General features: G+C 46.1%; 1 protein-coding gene across 4 annotated transcripts in view; it reads left to right on the forward strand.

The window, feature by feature from the left end:
• The window catches only part of LOC141098551 (cytochrome P450 2K4-like), a 78,529-nt gene that overhangs the window by 27,624 nt on the left and 29,626 nt on the right, over positions 1-21,279 (forward strand). Inside the window, exons 2-3 of one of the 4 annotated variants that reach the window (XM_073586438.1) lie at positions 17,718-17,804; positions 18,261-18,339. The gene's annotated coding sequence lies outside the window, so the exon portion shown is untranslated. Of the gene's footprint in view, positions 1-11,260; positions 11,549-17,717; positions 17,805-17,848; positions 18,163-18,260; positions 18,340-21,279 lie in introns of those variants that run through there. The other 3 variants (XM_073586437.1, XM_073586439.1, XM_073586440.1) reach the window with 3 other exon arrangements.

Raw genomic sequence — 21,279 nt, forward strand, 5'->3', positions numbered from 1 at the left:
CCTGACTAGTCTCAAGGCTCTGCCTTGACCAGGCTCTGGGCTTCGGCCTACTCTCCGCTGCTAGTTCTATGTCTCTGTCCTGAACTCTGACCCTAGCGTGCCTAACTGCACGTGCAGGACCTTGCTCTTATCTCTGCCCCTGGCGTGCCCTCTGCACGCGCAGGATCTTGTCTTGAACTCTGCGTCTAGTCTCCGTTTTTTGTGCGCTCTTGCACCTCTCATACTAGGCTTTTGTGGCGCCCCTGAGGCTTCAGTCGCCACAGAGGTACTGCACCTTCTCCTAAGGTGTAGTGCCCCACCATCAAGGTAGGCTGGGAACTCCATTCCGCATTCCAACACCTGCACCCCACACACAGGATAGTTCAGCAGGGACCCATCCATGCTTTATGCTGGAAAGGTCATAGGGTGCCTTTTGTGGTCCCTGGATTCGTAACACGAGAGGTGCTGGGGAGGCGGATGGAGTTAGATCTAAAAGAGAGGGAATAGTGAGAGTTAGTTAGTTAGTTGGTTAGAGGAGAGAGAAGAGAGAAGATGGGTGTCTGAGGGACGTGCTGCAGCAGGTCCCAGTGATCTGGGCTGCTGGCACGAGAAAGACCAGAGGAAGAGACTGATAATATTGATAACCTAACCTTCCATAAGAGAGAGAGAACAGATCTGAACGAAGGAGAATAGAAGGACGGTGGGAAGCTGGTTGAAGAAAGATAGAGAACCCTTCCAGTCCAGAGAGCGCAAAGGCCGGGGCCCGGTCCCCGAGGTTGATTGGATCTTTATGTCTGGCAACAGACACCGAAGGAGTAGTGAGCTGCTAACACCTTGCTCCCATCATAGACCTGGGACACAACAGCAACTGAATAGAGAGCTGGGACGCAGTGAGGAGTCCCCGAAGCAGGCTACTGCTGTCTGTCATACAAGTAAAGACTAGGAACACCTAGAGATAGGCATTCCAGGGTAACTAAGTACTGGAGTGCTTCGCACCTAAAGGCGCATTGGAGGTACAGTAAGGTACATGTTGGCGGAGTGTGGAAGGGAGAATCCTATCCTGCCTGGAGGTTGGCTGGAGCCCTGACCTGGAGAACACAGCACCGAGGCAGACAGTTGTGTGAACTGCAAACAGTGAGTAAAGCTTTGGAACCGCATACTCTGGTGTACTCAAGTTATTCCAGCACCACTACACCTGGGTACCAGCCTCCATACATTCTGCGCCTCTCCTCATCCATTGCACCTACACTGCCTTGGGACTACAGCTTCACCTGTGGGGAGCTATGCCATCTCTGCTGCACCACACCATCAGTCCCAGCGGATCTGTATGCAGCATTGGCTTACCATCTTACTTGCCAAACACCACGGGTGGCATCACAAACTATTCATATAAACTTTAACACCATTAACATCACTGCTATTGATATTGGGCGCCCAGGGCCAAGGACCGGGTCACCGCTGCTGCGACACATTCCCGTCTTGACACCGGCCCGGTACCGAGTACCCCGCAGCCCTGGGTGTGCGAGGGCAACCCACTTTGATGTGCCATCTTGCACGCGTCTCTGTCCTGTACCTTTGCCTAGCGCTGCCTTGTGGCTGTGTGCCCTCTTGCACGCGCCTGGTCGCCCTGTGCCCACCTGTTTGTGCCTCAGCTGTGCCGCTCTAGTCGTGCCCGCCTCTGTGCCTCAGCCGTGCCGCCTCTAGCCTCTAGTCGTGCCCGCCTGCCTGTGCCTCCAGCCGGTACTGCCTGCCAGTGCCCAAGTCGTGGTTTCCGTGCTCCCTTGCACTCACGCTGTTTCTCGCACTGTGCGTTTTCGTGCTACTCTTGCACAAATCTTTTGCTTTCCTTGCTCTGTCCTGAACCTTGTCTCTCTGTCGTGTTCTGAGTTCCAGACCTGTCTTGAATTTTTGTCTTGCTTGTACCTTGCTCTGTGCTCTGCTCTTTGTCTTGAACCCTGTCCCTGGCGTGCTTCTAGCACTCGCAGGACCTTGAATCTTGAATCCTGACCGCTTCCTTAGCGTGCCCAGGACCTTGGACCTTGAACCCTAGCATGTCTCCTATATATGCACCATGCCTAGTGTGTTGAACCCTGCCTTGCACTTCGCCCTAGACCCTGTGTGCCCCTAGCACCCACTCTGCCTTGAACTTTGCCTTGGACCCTGGCGTGTTCCCTAACATGCACCATGTGTTGAACACTGTGGTGCCTCCTTGCCTGAACCCTGGTTTGCTTGCCAGATGCCCTGATCCTGCCGATCGCCATCAGAGCCCTGGAACCTGATGACCCTGTTGATCATTGCCTGCTGTCCGGAGTCCGACATCATCGTGCCTTTCCCTGTACCCAGGCATGCCATCTAGCATGTACCATGCCATGGACCTTGGCGTGCTCTTTCACACACCTTGCTGTGTTTTCCCTGTGTTATCATGTCTTGCACCTGATGTTACTCTGAAGTTTTCCTTAATGAAGATACCTTGAACTTATGTCTTGTCTTGTCTTGTTTCCTGCACGTCCCTGGTCGTCAAACACTCACATTGTGTCTTCCTTGAGCCGGCCATCTGGTCCCAGCAGTCGTGGTGGCTCGCCCCCTTGGTCTTGCCCCTGACACTCCCTGTATAGGGGGTGGTTCCTTACAAGGTCAGCTCACCCTCGGTGGGTGGGTGCGACGACCCAGAGGGTCCACTCTAAAGAAAAAGTCGACTCAGCTGAAGCTGACTCGTCACACTGTGTACCGGCTGGTATCAAGGACAAATAGAAGCTATCTGTGTGTGAATATGGAAGAAAAAGCCGAGTTTGTCCGTTTTTCCAGACCTACACCTTAGAGTCGTGTCCGTTTTTCAAACAGCTTCGTATATCTGCTGTTTGATCATGGTCAAAACTAGACAGAGACAGCGTGTGTCAGTCCGTATACAAATACACGGAGCTTGACAATTTTACATACACACATCGTATAGAGCTGTCCGATTCTCCAACAGTATTGTATATCTGCCGTTTGCATTACAGTCACTTTTATACCTAGTCAGCGTGTATGTGTGACAGTCCGTAAATACATATATGGAGATTGTTAGTTGCACAAAAATTGTATAAAGCTGTACACTTCTGATACAGTTCCGTATATCTGCTTGTTGGAATACGGTCCAATACATACCGTGAGAGCGTCTGTGACTAACATAATATATACATTGATTTAATTTGTTTAATACACCTTACACAGCTGGACGCTCCTCATACAGTACCATCTCTCTGCTGGTATTCTTGGTACATTTTCCCAAACATGAGGAAGTATGGCAGAAGAGGACGTGGGCAGGGGGGCGCAGCTGGTACTGATGGTGGTGGTGCATCGGCTGGTTCTGGCAAAAGCACAGTAGCAGCTAAGGCAGGAGGTGTTGAGCCTGCGTCATCCTCTGGCCCAAGAAGGCCTGTAAGGTTGCCTTTTCTTGGAGTAGGAAAACCGCTTTTAAAGCCGGAACATCAGGAACAGGTTTTGGCAAACATTGCCGAAACAGCCACGAGCTCTATTGCCTCCTCTTCTGAACAGTCGAAACCTGCAAGCACGGAGTCGTCAGTGCAAGGTTCTGGTCATAAAAAATCCCTTTCCTTGTGTCCTTCACCCCCCACCAAAAGTTAAGGATGCGGCAGCCCACACTGCAGATTACTCTATGGAGCTCTGTTCACATACCATGCCTGGGTTATCCAGTCATATCCTGAATTCCCCAATCAAAGATGAATCTTACATGGAGTGCACTGATGCACAGCCACTGCTAGATGATTCTGCTGGTACATTAACCCACAGCACTACATTGCCCTCGCAGTCTATTGAGCCAGAATCTGACCCGGATGAAACCCAGGTGCCCCTTCCCCCATGCTATACCACCTTACACGGTGACACAGAGGAAGGTAAAGAGGAAGGTGAAAATTACTTTGAAGAGGAGGTGATGGATGACCCAGTTCTGGACCCGGATTGGCATCCATTGGGGGAGAAGGGTGGCGATGGCAATAGTTCAGATAAGGAGAAGGATCCGCAGCAGGCATTGACATCGCAGCAGCGGTTATCTAGCAGGCCCGTAGCTGTCCTAAAACGTGGAACAAAAACTAAAAGAGTTGCAAGACAGCTTGACCAGACGGTCAACTTAGCACAGCGTACAAGGCCAGAAAATGTTTACCATAGTAGGAAGAGTGCAGTGTGGCACTTCTTTGTCCAAAATCCTACTGATGATGCAAAGGTTACCTGTAAGAAGTGCGGAAGGACCTTTAGCCAAGGTAAATAACTCAGAAATGTGAATACCAGTTGAATGCTTAGACATTTAATCAACATGCACTTGCAAGCGTGGACAGACTAGAAAACCTCAGGTAGCACATGTGCACCTGCTCCGACTGAAGGTATCCAACAACGCTCCATCGCTACCCCCACTGTAAGACCACGCCACCATTAAGCACACCACCAGCACTAATTCTGGAGGTGTCGTCGCAAAGCCAAAGCACTCAGGGAATCACAATGGTTTTGCAACACAACACTGAATCTAGGCCATCAACACCATACCATCACCAACCCCCTCTCACTCCATCCGGTCCACCGCTACTTCCCCCATATGCAGCTCTCCAGTCCAGCTCACCCTACCAGACACTCTGAGTAGGACAAGAAAGTACTCATCCTCTCATCCGCTTACACTGTGTTTGAACGCCTACATTGCCAAACTAATCTAATTAGAGATGATGCCCTACTGTATCGTTGAAAGCGAAGCTTTCCGCGACCTCATGGCCTACACTGTCCCACGCTATGACCTACCCAGTTGGCACTTCTTTTCTCGAAAAGCCATCCCTGCCCACCACTGGCATGTGAAAGACCGCATTGTCCATGCACTAAAACAGTCAGTGAGAGGAAAGGTGCACCTCACAACAGATGCATGGACCAGTAGGCATGGCCAGGGCCATTACGTGTCCATCACTGCGCACTAGGTTAATGTGGTGGATGCAGGCTCCACTGGGGACAGCAGCGGTGGAACAGTGCTGCCTATCCCACGGTATAGGAAACAGTTGGCTGTAGGCTTTCGCTTCTCCTCCTCCTCGTCTATCAGCGAAAGCTCGTCCACAGAGCGCAGACGCACGAGCACTACTTCTGCAGCTGGCAGTGTTCCACACGAGGTGTCCCACTATCGAACAGCTAGTGGTAAGCGTCAGCAGGCTGAGTTAAAGATGATGTTCTCTTTGGGCGACAACAGACACACTGCGGAGGTACTGGCTGACTACTTGCAGCGACATCTTGAGGCAGGCAAGGTAGTCAGTGATAATGGCCGTAATTTTGTGACAGCCATAGCCTGTGCAAAACTCCCACACATACCTTGCCTGGCTCACACTTTGAACCTGGTGGTGCAGTGCTTTCTTAATAATTATCCGGAGTTAACATACCTGCTCCATAAGGTGCTAAGACTGTGCTCGCACATCCGTCACTCGGCCATACAATCCAGTCGTATGCAGAAGCTGCAGCGATTGCTCCACCTCCCCAAGCACCGCCTAATCATAGACGTTGCAACAAAGTGGAACTCCACCCTGCACGTGGTTGAGAGGCTGTGCGAACAGAGACAGTCTGTAATGCATTTGTGGGAGGATACACGGGCAGGCAGTTTGAGGGAAGACATGGAATTGTTGGGTGTGCAATGGTCAAAGCTGAAAGACCTCTGTAAAGTCCTTCAGTGTTTAGAGGAATGCACACAGCTGGCAAGCGCACACAACGCCATCATAAGCATGACGCACATTAAGGATCAGGCGTCTGCAGCGGAGGAGGAGGAGGGAAGCCTTGGTGACAGTCAGCCATTGTCTGGTCAGGGAACTGTCCTGGACGAGGTGGAGGAAGACGAGGATGAGGATGAGGGGGATGATTATTTTGGGCAGTAGGATGTTTCTCAGGGGGCAAGAGAAAATATTGGCGTTCCAAGGACAGGTACAGTGTTTGTGCGTGACTGTAGGGATGTGGATTTGCCAGAAATTGCTCCTCCACCCACCACGGGCAGTGCATCATTGACACCTGGAATATTGGCACACATGTGCGATTATACCTTGCGGATCCTAAGAAGGGACCCCAATAGCTAAAATGATGAGGGATGATGACTACTGGCTTGCCACCATCCTCGATCCACGCTACAAAGGCAAATTACACAACATCATGCCACAGGAGAACCTAGAGATAATATTGGCAAATAAACAAGCAACTCTGGTAAACCGTTTGAGGCTTTCCCAGCATACAGCAGCGGTGCTGGATCTCCCACGAGCCGTAGTGGGCACAATGGAAGAGGTGTTCGTTGTGCACACAGCAGAAGTGGCGTTGGACACAGGGGTTTAATGACCATGTTGTGGAATGATTTCTCAAGTACCAATCACACGACTGCTAATACTGCATCAATTAGGCAGCAGCAGTTGTCAACTATGGTTACAAACTACCTTTCCTCCCATATCGATGTTCTCCCTCACAGTTCATTCCCCTTTGACTATTGGGCCTCTAAACTGGACGCCTGGCCTGAATTGGCACAATATGCCTTACAGGAGCTTGCTTGCCCTGCTGCTAGTGTGTTATCTGAAAGAGTCTTCAGTGCTGCTGGATCAATCCTGACAGAAAAAAGGACCCGTCTGTTGACCAAAAATGTTGATGATCTAACCTTCATTAAAATGAACCATGCATGGGTTTCAAAAGATTTTGTCCCACCTTCCCCTGATGACACATAGGTTACCATAGGTTTTTTCCTCCTCTTCCTCGGACTTGCCCAATTGCGCCCTTTGCAGCAGCTGAATGTCCAGCCAACACATCAACATATGCCAATTTTTAAACTTCCCTAACTGGGCTGCCCACCCCTCCCCCATCGACTGGGGTCAAGACCTGGCGCACCCGAGCAAGTGCCGTTGCTCTGAACAGGTGGATGGGCCCACTGATGGCCGACGGCAATGGCACAGGGCCCATCATAGTACAATAGAGTGTCTCACATGGTGGGAGGGCTGTTATGAACGAGTCACCGTAGGAGGCAGACACAAAAATAGAGGCTACGTCCAGAAAACCGGAGAAGTTGGCAACTATCAGATTGCAGACCCCTGAACCTATCAACACAACTAGCAGTAGCCGTGGGGGGTTCCTACGGTGCCCTAGACCCCTCGATCACAGCCGGAGAACTAAATAACCTAAAGACAGACAAGGAAATCTAAACTGCCCCAGAGCAGACCCCAAAGTAAAAGGCAGCCCCCAACATATAATGACGGTGAAGCAAGATGAAAAAACACTCACACAGATAGAAAGATAGGCTGAGCAAACAATGGGGCCCAAGCTAACTAAAAATAGGACAGGATAGGATAGCTGCTGTCTGCAATCTGCAAAAACCCTATAAAAGACAAAGCCAACAAGCTGAAATGGAAAAAGGCCCTGAAGCAGCTAGGCTTCAAAAACTAAATCAGCACTCAGGTATTTTCTGAAGACAGAGCTAAAGGAATTCAGCTCACCCCAGCAGGGAATGGCAGAAATCCAGCAAAACAAAGTCAAAGCACAAATGCAAAAGGCAGAGCAGAAAACTTAGCTTTAGAAGAGCAGGAATTCAGACTGGTATCCAAGGATCCCACAGAGAAATCACCCGCAGGGCAAAAGGGCGTAGGCAGCCTTATATCCAGTCAGTAACTCCACTCAGCCAGTCATCATCATTAGGCCCAGATGCTTGATAATCAGGCTCACTACCTTTCTTTACCAGAAGAGGGAGTTCATTGGGCCTCAGTGGTGAAGGGGAAAACGAACTCACAACAGAGGGCCCACTCGCCGTCTGACACACCAGCGTACCATGAGGGGCCCTGTGCCAGTACCGTCGACCACGATTGTGCCCCCCCTTTGTGCTCATGGCCACGGCACTTGCAAGTTGCAATACTTACCTCTCCCTGCTCCACCGCTGTGTAGTCTGGGCGTTTAAATCCTTCACAGGGACGGCCACTTGAAATTTGGTGTAGTGATCAATGATGGTTAAGATGTAGCTGCTGGCCTCTACCTTCAGATGATCAATGGCTACCATTTGAAATGGACATCAACTTACAAGCGGATACAGTGGTGGTTTATGATCACCTTTCACAGTTGTGATAGTCACAGACGTGTGACATTTCTGCCACCATTTTTCAATGTCTACTCTCATGCCAATCCAATAAAAACGCCTATGACCTGTGGCTTCTGTCTTTTGCTCTCCAAAATGACCAGACACATCATGAAAGGCAGTGAGGACCATGGGTACATCCCTCCCTGTGATCACAATTTGATGTAGACGAGTAACGGTGATGTGATACACGCTATTGCGATAAAGCAATCCTTTCTTCACAAAGAACCTTTTTCGCTTTCTCCACAGACACAGTAATTGAGGGTCTGCATCGCCTCTGCAACATCTACTGGGAGTTTTTCCCACAATGAGTAATTCCAAAATTTCTGCTAACATTCGACTTTGCGTCTATACTTGTATCCATGTAGTTTCCAGTAGCGGAGATTCTGGACTGGCTTACTGAGACTGAAATATATACGAAGATTTAAAAGTACCACAACACTGTTTACTGGTGTACGCTATGAATACCTTTCAATTTTTCTACTTTTTTAATTCTGGTGTAATAGATAGTGAGCCTGTGAGTGTCTGTGTCTGACTCCAGAAGTATAGATGGAAATTTAGCCCTAGACTGGACACACCTGGTATGTGCTGATACAGTACCTTGTTTCAAAAATTTGTATTAAGGTATCATCTTTAGGATAACCAACTGTGGGGGGACCCTCTTCTTGCCGCAGACAAACACGAGACTGAGACAGAGTTTGTATTGAACAGGTCCGTTTTTAGTGCCCATCCTTCTGTCGACAACAGCAATTCACCACAGCCGTTTCACATTTCTCTGTACACAGGCCCCGGTACCTTCATGTCCTTTGTAACTATAATCGTGGCGTCCTCTGTGGCTCTTCCACTGTGGCTAGCCTAGGCCCAACCACCACAGTGCTGCACCAGTCTGAGCACACCGTCCGAATGATAGCCGCAGGCCGTCTTCGTCTGCGGCTACCATCCTCTGGGCCACACCCCCCGTGACCGCCTCAACTGTCAGTCCTCTCTGGAGCTTTTCCACTGTCTCTATTTCCTCAGCAGATCTTCCTCTTTACTGTGCTCCCTTCGCTGACTGACTCTTCCAGAACCTTCCCTCAGCCTTTTATACTTCCAGTTCTGGTAACTCCGCCCACCATCACCTAACAATTTCTCTGACCAATGGCAGTTATTCAGTCCCACTCCTACACTCTCCACTGCCCTCCAATGGGCAAGCTAAAACACTGCACCCTTTCTCTTTATCTTAGCGGTTTCACACCTACACTGCGCTACACCTCTGCTTTTTACAACAGGCTGGTTTGTCTGTCAGTCCACCTTCCCTACATCATCCATAGTGAGGGAGCGTGAGTGGGTTATGCCTTCTATATATATATGGTGAATCGGATAAAAACATTTTTTACACTATGTTCGATACACCTTGTATCTTGTTATACAGTACCATTGTTCGACATTTAGCATTACGATCAAATCCATACTGTGTAAGCGTCTGAGAGTGACTACAGGACTATTTATATGGAGATTTCAATTGTACCCTTAAAAAAATATATACTTGCTATCTTGTTATCCAGGATCTTTTTTCCAACATTTTTTATTATGATCAAAATCAAACTGAGTGAGTGTCTGAGGGTGACAATGGAAATATATACCGATATTTCCAATTTGGTCAACACTGTATACAGCAGAACGCTTCTGATACATTAACCTTTTTAGCTATTTAAATTCTGGTGTAATCCATAATGAGCCTGTAAACGTCTGTCTGTTACTCCGGCAATATATTTGGAACGTTAAGATTACCCCAACACTGTATACAGCTGTACGCTTGTGTTACATAACCCATTTACAGCTTTTCATATTCTTGTGTAATCCATACTGGGCCTGAGAGCGTTTGTGTCTGCCTCCTGAAATGTATACAGAGTATCAGAATGTTTACTCTCTGCTATATATACCTTGTATCTGGTGATACTGTACCCTTTTTCAACTTATTTCATTGGGTAATCCATACTGAGCCTGAGAGCGTCTGTGTATGCCTCATGAAATATATATGGAGATTTACTGTTATCCATAGACTGTATAGAGCTGTACACTTCTGATACAGTACCATATATCTGCTGATATTTTGGGTCCATTTTCCAAAACATGAGGAAGTATGGTGGAAGAGGACGCAGATGTGGGCGTGGAGAGCCACCTGGTACTGATGGTGATGGTGGTGCATCTGCTGGTAGTGACAAAAACACAATAGCAGCTAAGGCAGTAGGTGTTGAGCCAGCGTCATGGTGTAGCTCTGGAAGGCCTGTAAGGCTCCCTTTTCTGGGAGTAGGTATACTGCTTTTAAAGCTGGAATATCAGGAACTGTTTGTGACTTACATTGCTGAAGCAGCCTCCAGCTCTATCGCCTCCTCTTCTAGAAGTTGTAAGAAATGCAAGCACTGAGTCGTAACTGCAGGCTTCTGGTCTGGAGCAACCTCTTTCCTTGTGTCCTTCACGCACACCAAAAGTGAAGGATGTGGAAGCACACACCTCAGATTACTCCATGGAGCTCTTTTCATATACCATGCCTGGGTTAATTAAAAATAGGGCTCATCATGTACTGGAGCAGTGGAAATGGGGCAGATCAGACCCTGGAACAGCATCTAAAGGGCACATTATACACTGGAGCATTACAAATGTGGCCCATTATATATGGAGCATTATTAGAGCCCACCATACACTGGAGCATCATCTATGAGGCCCATCATGTACTGGAGCAATGTAAATAGAGCAGATCAGACACTGGAGCAGCATCTAAGGGGCCCATTATACACTGAAGCATTACAAATGGGGCCCATTATATATGGAGCATTATGTGAAGCTCATCATATACTGTATGGAATATTATATGTAACTAATTATTTGGTATGGAGAAATATATGGGGCTCATTATTCTGTATGGCGCACAATGTGGTGGCCATAACACTGTATGGAGTAATATACTGTCCTGTTTTTAAGCTATTGTACAATTTAAAATAGATCAGTCATGTTATGTAAGCAGTGAAGTATGTGTCATTGTACTATATCTATATTTTTGTGGCGTATCGGAGCATCATGAGTTGTGGTATGTGTTAAAGGGGCGCACTGACACTCTTTGGCCCAGGGCACACAAAAACCTGGAGCCAGCCCAACCCCCCCACAACTTTAGCCAAACCATCATTTATTTTTCAACAGGACAATGACCCCAAACACACCTCCAGGCTGTGTAAGGGCTATTTGACCAAGCAGGAGAGTGACTGGGTGCTACGCCAGATGACCTGGCCTCCACAGTCACCAGATCTGAACCCAAGCGAGATGGTTTGGGGTAAGCTGGACCGCAACGTGAAGGCAAAAGGGCCAACAAGTGCTAAGCATCTCTGGGAACTCCTTCAAGACTGTTGGAAGTCCATTTCCAGTGACTACCTCTTGAAGCTCATCAAGAGAATGCCAAGCAAGCCAAGAAAGCAGTAATCAAAGCAAAAGGTGACTACTTTGAAGAACCTAGAATATAAGACATATTTTCAGTTGTTTCACACTTTTTTGTTAACTATATAATTCCACATGTATTATTAATTCATAGTTTTGATGCCTTCAGAGTGAATCAACAATTTTCATAGTCATGAAAATAAAGAAAACTCTTTGAATGAGAACGTGTGTCCAAACGTTTGGTCTGTACTATACTCTATGTGTATATATGTACTTATAAAAAACTAAATGAAATAAAATGGTTCACTATATGTAAACCATGTCTCATATCCTGTCGGCTTTTGCAATTATTTTACAAAAACAGACAATTGAATTAACGGCTTAACGGCTATTCTGCCATCTATCATATATATATATATATATATATATATATATATATATATATAATACACGAGCTGAAGAGCCAGGCGCTCCCCGGGCATAGTAACTAACTGTGGTTAGTCATAACAAATTATAATTATCCTCCATCCCATAGTCGAGTGCCCATATACACATTACACATCCTCCATCCCATAGTCCCATGCCCATATACCCATCATACATATTCGCCATCCCATAGTCGAGTGCCCGTATACCCATCACACATCCTTCATCTCATAGTCCCGTGCCCATATACCCATCATACATATCCTCTATCCCATAGTCCTGTGCCCATATACCCATCATACATATCCTCTATCCCATAGTCCCGTGCCCATATACCCATCACACATCCTCCATCCCATAGTCCCATGCCCATATACCCATCATACATATTCGCCATCCCATAGTCGAGTGCCCATATACCCATCACACATCCTCCATCCCATAGTCCCGTGCCCATATACCCATCATACATATCCTCCATCCCATAGTCCCGTGCCCATATACCCATCATACATATCCGCCATCCCATAGTCCCGTGCCCATATACCCGTCATACATATCCTCCATCCCATAGTCAACCATTATGACATCATATTGAGCGGCGGGGCTTGCAACCTATGATGACATCAGCGTCGCCATGGCAACCATTATGACATCATAATGAGGGGCGGGGCTTGATACACACACACTTTTTCCCCATTATGTAGATAGGGGCAAAATTGTTTGGTGAATTGGAACACGCTGGATTAAAATTTTGCCTCACAACATAGCCTAGGACACTCTCGAGGTCCAGACGTGTGGCTGTGCCAAATTTTGTGGCTGTAGCTGCGACGGTGCGGATGCCAATCCCGGACATACACACACATACATACATACATACATACACACCAACATTGAGCTTTATATATTAGATATATATACTAGCTGAAGAGCCCAGCGCTGCCCGGGCAAGATAACTAACTGTGGTTAGTTATAGCAAATTATAATTATCCTCCATCCCATAGGCCCGTCCCCATATACCCATCATACATATCCTCCATCCCATAGTCGAGTGCCCATATACCCATCACACATCCTCCATCCCATAGTCTCATGCCCATATACCCATCATACATATTCGCCATCCCATAGTCGAGTGCCCATACACCCATCACACATACAGTATCCTCCATCCCATAGTTCCGTGCCAATATACCCATCATACATATCCTCCATCCCATAGTCCAGTGCCCATATACCGATCACACATCCTCCATCCCATAGTCCAGTGCCCATATACCGATCACACATCCTCCATCCCATAGTCCTGTGCCCATATACCCATCATACATATCCTCCATCCCATAGTCCAGTGCCCATATACCCATCACACATCCTCCATCCCATAGTCAACCATTATGACATCATAATGAGCGGCGGGGCTTGCAACCTATGATGACATCAGCGTCGCCATGGCAACCATTATGAAAACATAATGAGGGGCGGGGGTTGATACACACATACTTTTCCCCATTATGTAGATAGGGGCAAAATTGTTTGGTGAATTGGAACACGCGGGGTTAAAATTTTGCCTCACAACATAGCCTAGGACGCTCTCGGGGTCCAGACGTGTGACTGTCCAAATTTTGTGGCTGTAGCTGCGACGGTGCGGATGCCAATCCCGGACATACACACACACACACACACACATACACATACATACATACATACACACACTTGAGCTTTATATATTAGAAATGTGTGTTTTGAAGGTTTTTTTTTCTTTTTAAACGATGTGTACAGTTTTAGTTTACAATTCTATTTTAAATGAGTTTTTACATGGAGAGAACTGGTCTATGTGAAACTTCATGTTAAAATCGCATTGCATACGGATGTCATACGCATGTCTTATTGAAAAATCACACTGAAATCGCATGACACTCGCATGACAATCGCATAGAATCCGTCCTTTTTTTCATCCAGAAAACGGACCGTTTTTTTTCTAGCAAAATGGGGATGAGCCCTAAAGCTTAAAACAATACAAGGGAAAATTTTGTTTAGTTGGCATTTACAACATTTTGCTTCTTGGTAGTTAGGTAACATTTTTGGAGTCAGTGGTGGTTGTATTAAAATGCTGCATGCTCCAGGGGTGAGGAGGGTGGAGATCGATGTGATCAGGTTGGTATGTGCAGACTGGATGGAGTAATACAAATAGTAAGGTAAAAGGTGAGCCAGGATTATCTGCTAGAGGAAAGGTGACACGAGATATCAGTGAGGTCATCAAAACAATGGGTAGAGGAAATGTGACACGAGATATCTGTGAGGTCATCAAAGCAATGGGTAGAGGAAAGGTAAAGTGTTATGATTGGGTCACCGAGGAGGAAAACAAGACCAAGCTAAGCCACAGAAAACCAGAGAGGTTGGTAGCTAAGCGATTGCAGACCACTGATCCTATACACACAACCAGCAGTAGCCGTGGAGCGTACCTACATTGATTCTAGATGCCTCGACACAGCCGGAGCACTAAATAAGCCTAAAGCAAGAAAAGGGGAAATCTAAACTGCCCCAGAGCAGACCCCAAAGAAATAGCCCCCAAACATATATTGTCGGTGAGACAAGACGAAAACACAAACACAGGTAGGAAAATAGGCTGAGCAAACGATGGGGCCCACACTAACTAGAATGGATAGGAAAGGAAAGATGCTGTCTGCAATCATGCCAAAAAACACTGCAAAAATGTCCAACACTTCTGATAGCAAAAAAAACCCCTGAAGTCACTAGACTTCACCCACTATATCAGCACTCTGGCATATTCTGAAAACAGAGCAAAAAGAGGCCAATCTAATAAGGGACAAAAAGCAACCTGGCACAAACAGTAACATAAGGATGGAAATTCAGCACAGCCCCAGCCGGGGCTGGCTGAGCACACAAAACTGAATAGACAAAACCAAATCAAATGTGAACAATAGCAAAGAACTCTTAGCTTGAGAATGCAGGGGCTGAACTGGAAACTAAGACCTCAGAAGGCAGGAAAAATCACCAGCACGGACAGAGGGAATCGACTGTCTTAAATCCAGTCAGAGACTCCAGATGTCCAATCGTCGTCCTCATTATCAGGTGGCAGATCTCTGTTAATTAGATCAGCTTCATTACCTCCTGCAACCACCAGAGGGAGCCCAGAAAGAGAACTCACGACTCCTCTGTCAATACAACCAGCTCCACCACCCTCAACAGCAACCCAAGGTAGACAAGAATGTGAATTCACAACAATAAAGCATTCAGATTATGTTTACATGGAAAGGAAATAGTTGCGTCACTCTGTTATTGTAATAACTACAGATGTAGGATCGTGTGCCGACTTGGGGGGGTTCCTACAGCATGCTCCGTACCTTGCAACAGCTGAAGGGTGTTCCCAAAGACTGGAGACCAGAGCCCATAGATGTTCAAACAGTTTCTTTTATTCGGTTCCTTTTCCAGCATCAACAGTTTCGGACAGCTCCTACACACCTGCCTGGGTAGCCGTAAACACGTCTCTTCCTTTCCTCCTCTGGTTCCCCGGTCTGACATAGTCTCAGACTCTCTCACTGTGGCTGCCTTAATATAGGAAGGTGACATTAACCCCTCATTACCCCACTTTCCACCGCTACAGGGCAAGTGGTACGAACTGGGCAAAGCTCCAGAATTGGCGCATCTAATAGATGCGACTTTTCTGGGCAGCTGGGGGCTGCTGCTTTCAGGCTAGGGGTAAGGGCCTGAGAATAGCAACCCACACCTGTGAGTTTTGTCTGGCAGGTTACAAAAAAAGAAGGACCCCACGTCAGGTTTTTCATTCATTCATTCTTTCTCCCCTGCTCGCCGGTAGAGCACGGAAGAATGACAGGCGCATTCTGCACTAGCCACTGGGGAACAGTGGCTTGTAGTAGCACTACTTCCCCAGCAGCCGTCCGTGCACACGGAGGACAGTGTGCACCAAGTTTTGCTGTCCGTGTGCCCGTGTGAATTTGGACATGTCTGCATGTTTTGCACATGGACACACAGTCCATGAAAACACACTGACATGTACGTGTGTCAGTGTCTCCGGTACATCAGAAAACTGTCACCACACATACCGGAGACACTGACATGTGTGACATTGGCCTTAGGCCGGGGTCACACTGGCGAGGAATACGGCCGAGTGAGAGGCGCTAAAAGCACGCATTACACACGGACAAATGATTCTCTATGGGGTCCCTCGCACCAGCCGTATATTTCTCATCCGTATTCTACGGTCCGTGCCAATCGCAGCATGCTGCCATTGTCAGCATACTACGGCCGCAGTACGCCAATGCAAGTCTATGGGTGCGCAAAAAATACGGATTACACACGGACCACACATGTGACTTGCGAAAAATACGCACCCGGTGTCTTTTAGCAAAGCCGGCAATTCAGTGCGCTATACAGTAAACTCACACTGACAGGTTTAATAAAGAAACGAAAGAATAGATATAGACACATAGAATACATATATATATATATATATATATGCATTCTATGTGTCTATATCTATTCTTTGGTTTCTGTTTAGAAACCCTGTCATAGGTCTCCATTATATGTCCATTTTGCAAGCCTGCGAGAAAATCTCGCCATACGGATGCCATACGGATTACATAAGGATGCTTACATGCGCAAAATACGCGACCACACCTTGATTACGGATGACATACGGAGCACTGTTTAGGGGCCATTCATCCATATTACGCATGTAAAATACTGACCGTATTTTGCATCGGTTAGTGTGACCCGGCCTTAGACATACTCTTTCCAAGGAAAAAATTGGATATGTGCACAGTGCCTTAGATGAACATTGGTCCGAGTGTGTTCTCATGTTTTTTCCGATGTATCGCACTCGGACTGAATAAACAGCTGCCAATAAAAGGCATTAATATGCAGTCTTATCATAGCTTTCTAGCTACAAGATTTTTAGGCATCTGTGTGAATTTTTGACCCTTGATACAAAAGATCATTTGTGAGGACAGACCCTGTTGTTGTGAAGACAAACTCTATTCTAGGTGTTGGATGGGGTAGAGGTCTGGACTCTACGGCCGCTCATATTCTTCTAACAAACTTCCACCAACTATATCTGTATGGTCCTTGTGTACTGGGCACAGTCATGGGGAACGGAGAATGGGCTTCCTTAAATAATTCCCACCAAGATGGAAGGTATTCCAGCCCACTTTCCTCTTGGTTTTACATCAGCTACATACATGACATCACAACCCAACAAAATACCTTCCAACTTTGGCAAAGGAGAATGAATAGCACCAATATCTATATAAACCTACATCTATCTATATACACATATATTTTATGAGTCAGATGGTGCCTATGTTCCAGAATACATAGACCGTAGCCAGATGTACAGACCATGTGAATGGAGCTCAGCAATCACTGGCACTTTGGCTTCATTCAAACATCTGTTTTGCACGGATAGAACATGAACCCAATGTAGTTTATGTGGATGTTCACATGTCAGTGGTCCATTTTTTATCCGAACCTTAGATCAAAATTACCCTAAAAAGCTTATGGGTCTATGAAAAATTATTGATGTCACATTGATGCCATTGAAGGGAATAGGAAAAGTTTTGCAATTTATTTAATTGTTTCATATGTGAAAATTACTGATGGTAAAAGCTGACTCGCTCATCAAAGGCTGATGTAACTTGGACTTTTTTTGTGAAACACTTTCTGTAATGGTTGCAGCAATGTATCACAACTAGTGATGAACGAATGTGATCAGATAAGATCTTAAAGCAATTATTTCATAATTTTTTCTTTTTTTTAGGTTTCCTCTTCTACTGCCCGGGAGATAGGCATTAGAATATTGCTGAATACCTTAAGTGATGTTCAAACATTTCGGTTGTGATTAGTGGTGAGCGATCGTGCTCGGATAAGGGTTTTTTTGCCTTCCTCTGGATCAACATGTTAGGGCAGGTTAGGACAGGATATGGGTTGAAATAGATGGACTTAAAGTCTCCCTTCAACCTTAATAACTATGTTACTAAAATCAGAGCTTGCACATTTCCCAATAGAGTGTCTTCGTCGTGCTCAAATAATATGTTCAAGACCCCGCATCTGCATGTCTCGAGGCTGCTACAAAAAGCAAGATAAAGTTATAACTAATAAAATATAGTTAATAATGATGTATATTATATATACATTATATTTAATTAATTAATGCTATACTCCTGAAGAGTTAATCTACACAAGAAGGGCGGTGAACTGGTTCTGTAAGTCACTGACACATTTCCTGGTGTTTCCTGGAGGTTGTTGTGGGTGGAGGTTCTGTAGGGGTTAACAATTTACTTGTTGCTTAAATATTTTCCAGGAGCTTAAGTGCCCGAGATTTCTTCGAGAGCTGATCGGGGATCAGAGATCGTATCTGCCGGACTCTCCTGCTGCACAAAGTAAGACACGAAGTTCGGAAACTTTTTTTAATATTAAATATGACTTGTCTCCACGACACAGGGTCAATGTACAGTATACGAGGCGTCGCAGAAAGCTGCCAGACGAGTCTCTTATGGCAAGCCAAACACTGTAGTGAATGCATCTCCAGCAGCTGAGTTATGAAGTTCTGCTGCATCTGAGGTGTATTATGAGGTTCTGCAGCGGCTAAGATGTGTATTATGAAGTTCTGCAGCAGCTGAGGTGTGTGTTATGAGGTTCTGCAGCAGCTGGAATGTGTATTATGAGGTTCTGTAGCAGCTGAGGTGTGTGTTATGAGGTTCTGCAGCAGCTGAGGTGTGAGTTATGAGATTCTGCAGCAGCTGGAATGTGTATTATGAGTTTCTGCAGCAGCTGAGGTGTGTACTAAGAGGTTATGCAGCAGCTGAGGTGTGTACTAAGAGGTTATGCAGCAGCTGAGGTGTGTACTAAGAGGTTATGCAGCAGCTGAGGTGTGTACTAAGAGGTTATGCAGCAGCTGAGGTGTGTACTAAGAGGTTATGCAGCAGCTGAGGTATGTATTATGAGTTTCTGCAGTGACTGAGGTGTATTATGAGGTTCTGCAGTGAGTGAGGTTTATTATGAGGTTCTGCATGACTGAGGTGTATTATGAGGTTCTGCAGCAGCTGAGATGTATTATGAGGTTCTGCAGTGACTGAGGTGTATTATGAGATTCTGCAGTGACTGAGGTGTATTATGAGGTTCTACAGCAGCTGAGATGTATTATAAGGTTCTGCAGTGACTGAGGTGTATTATGAGGTTCTGCAGTGAGTGAGGTTTATTATGAGGTTCTGCAGTGACTGAGGTGTATTATGAGGTTCAACAGCAGAAGAGATGTATTATGAGGTTCTGCAGTGACTGAGGTGTATTATGAGGTTCTGCAGTGAGTGAGGATAATTATGAGGTTCTGCAGTAACTGAGGTGTATTATGAGGTTCTGCAGTGAGTGAGGTTTATTATGAGGTTCTGCAGTGACTGAGGTGTATTATGAGGTTCTACAGCAGCTGAGATGTATTATCAGGTTCTGCAGTGACTGAGGTGTATTATGAGGTTCTGCAGTGAGTGAGGTTTATTATGAGGTTCTGCAGTGACTGAGGTGTATTATGAGGTTCAACAGCAGCAGAGATGTATTATGAGGTTCTGCAGTGACTGAGGTGTATTATGAGGTTCTGCGGCAGCTGAGATGTATTATGAGGTTCTGCAGTGACTGAGGTGTATTATGAGATTCTGCAGTGACTGAGGTGTATTATGAGGTTCTACAGCAGCTGAGATGTATTATGAGGTTCTGCAGTGACTGACATTTGTTATGAGGTTCTGCAGTGACTGAGGTGTATTATGAGGTTCTGCAGTGACTGAAGTGTGTTATGAGGTTCTACAGCAGCTGAGATGTATTATGAGGTTCTGCAGTGACTGAGGTGTATTATGAGGTTCTGCAGTGAGTGAGGTTTATTATGAGGTTCTGCAGTGACTGAGGTGTATTATGAGGTTCTGCAGTGAGTGAGGTTTATTATGAGGTTCTGCAGTGACTGAGGTGTATTATGAGGTTCTACAGCAGCTGAGTGTATTATGAGGTTCTGCAGTGACTGAGGTGTATTATGAGATTCTGCAGTGAGTGAGGTTTATTATGAGGTTCTGCAGTGACTGAGGTGTATTATGAGGTTCTACAGCAGCTGAGATGTATTATGAGGTTCTGCAGTGACTGAGGTGTATTATGAGGTTCTACAGCAGCTGAGATGTATTATGAGGTTCTGCAGTGACTGATGTGTGTTATGAGGTTCTACAGCAGCTGAGATGTATTATGAGGTTCTACAGCAGCTGAGAAGTATTATGAGGTTCTGCAGTGACTGAGGTTTATTATGAGGTTCTGCAGTGACTGAGGTTTATTATGAGGTTCTGCAGTGACTGAGGTGTGTTATGAGGTTCTACAGCAGCTGAGATGTATTATGAGGTTCTACAGCAGCTGAGATGTATTATGAGGTTCTGCAGTGACTGAGGTTTATTATGAGGTTCTGCAGTGACTGAAGTGTGTTATGAGGTTCTACAGCAGCTGAGATGTATTATGAGGTTCTGCAGTGACTGAGGTGTATTATGAGGTTCTGCAGTGAGTGAGGTTTATTATGAGGTTCTGCAGTGACTGAGGTGTATTATGAGGTTCTGCAGTGACTGAGGTTTATTATGAGGATCTGCAGTGACTGAGGTGTATTATGAGGTTCTACAGCAGCTGAGATGTATTATGAGGTTCTGCAGTGACTGAGGTGTATTATGAGGTTCTGCAGTGAGTGAGGTTGATTATGAGGTTCTGCAGTGACTGAGGTGTATTATGAGGTTCTACAGCAGCAAAGATGTATTATGAGGTTCTGCAGTGACTGAGGTGTATTATGAAGTTCTGCGGCAGCTGAGATGTATTATGAGGTTCTGCAGTGACTGAGGTGTATTATGAGATTCTGCAGTGACTGAGGTGTATTATGAGGTTCTACAGCAGCTGAGATGTATTATGAGGTTCTGCAGTGACTGAGGTTTGTTATGAGGTTCTGCAGTGACTGAGGTGTATTATGAGGTTCTACAGCAGCTGAGATGTATTATGAGGTTCTGCAGTGACTGAGGTTTGTTATGAGGTTCTGCAGTGACTGAGGTGTATTATGAGGTTCTGCAGTGACTGAAGTGTGTTATGAGGTTCTACAGCAGCTGAGATGTATTATGAGGTTCTGCAGTGACTGAGGTGTATTATGAGGTTCTCTAGTGAGTGAGGTTTATTATGAGGTTCTGCAGTGACTGAGGTGTATTATAAGGTTCTGCGGCAGCTGAGATGTATTATGAGGTTCTGCAGTGACTGAGGTGTATTATGAGATTCTGCAGTGACTGAGGTGTATTATGAGGTTCTACAGCAGCTGAGATGTATTATGA

Source organism: Dendrobates tinctorius, unplaced genomic scaffold (assembly GCF_039654945.1).
Source record: "Dendrobates tinctorius isolate UK_male_01 unplaced genomic scaffold, ASM3965494v1 ptg000093l, whole genome shotgun sequence".
Lineage (NCBI taxonomy): Eukaryota > Metazoa > Chordata > Amphibia > Anura > Dendrobatidae > Dendrobates > Dendrobates tinctorius.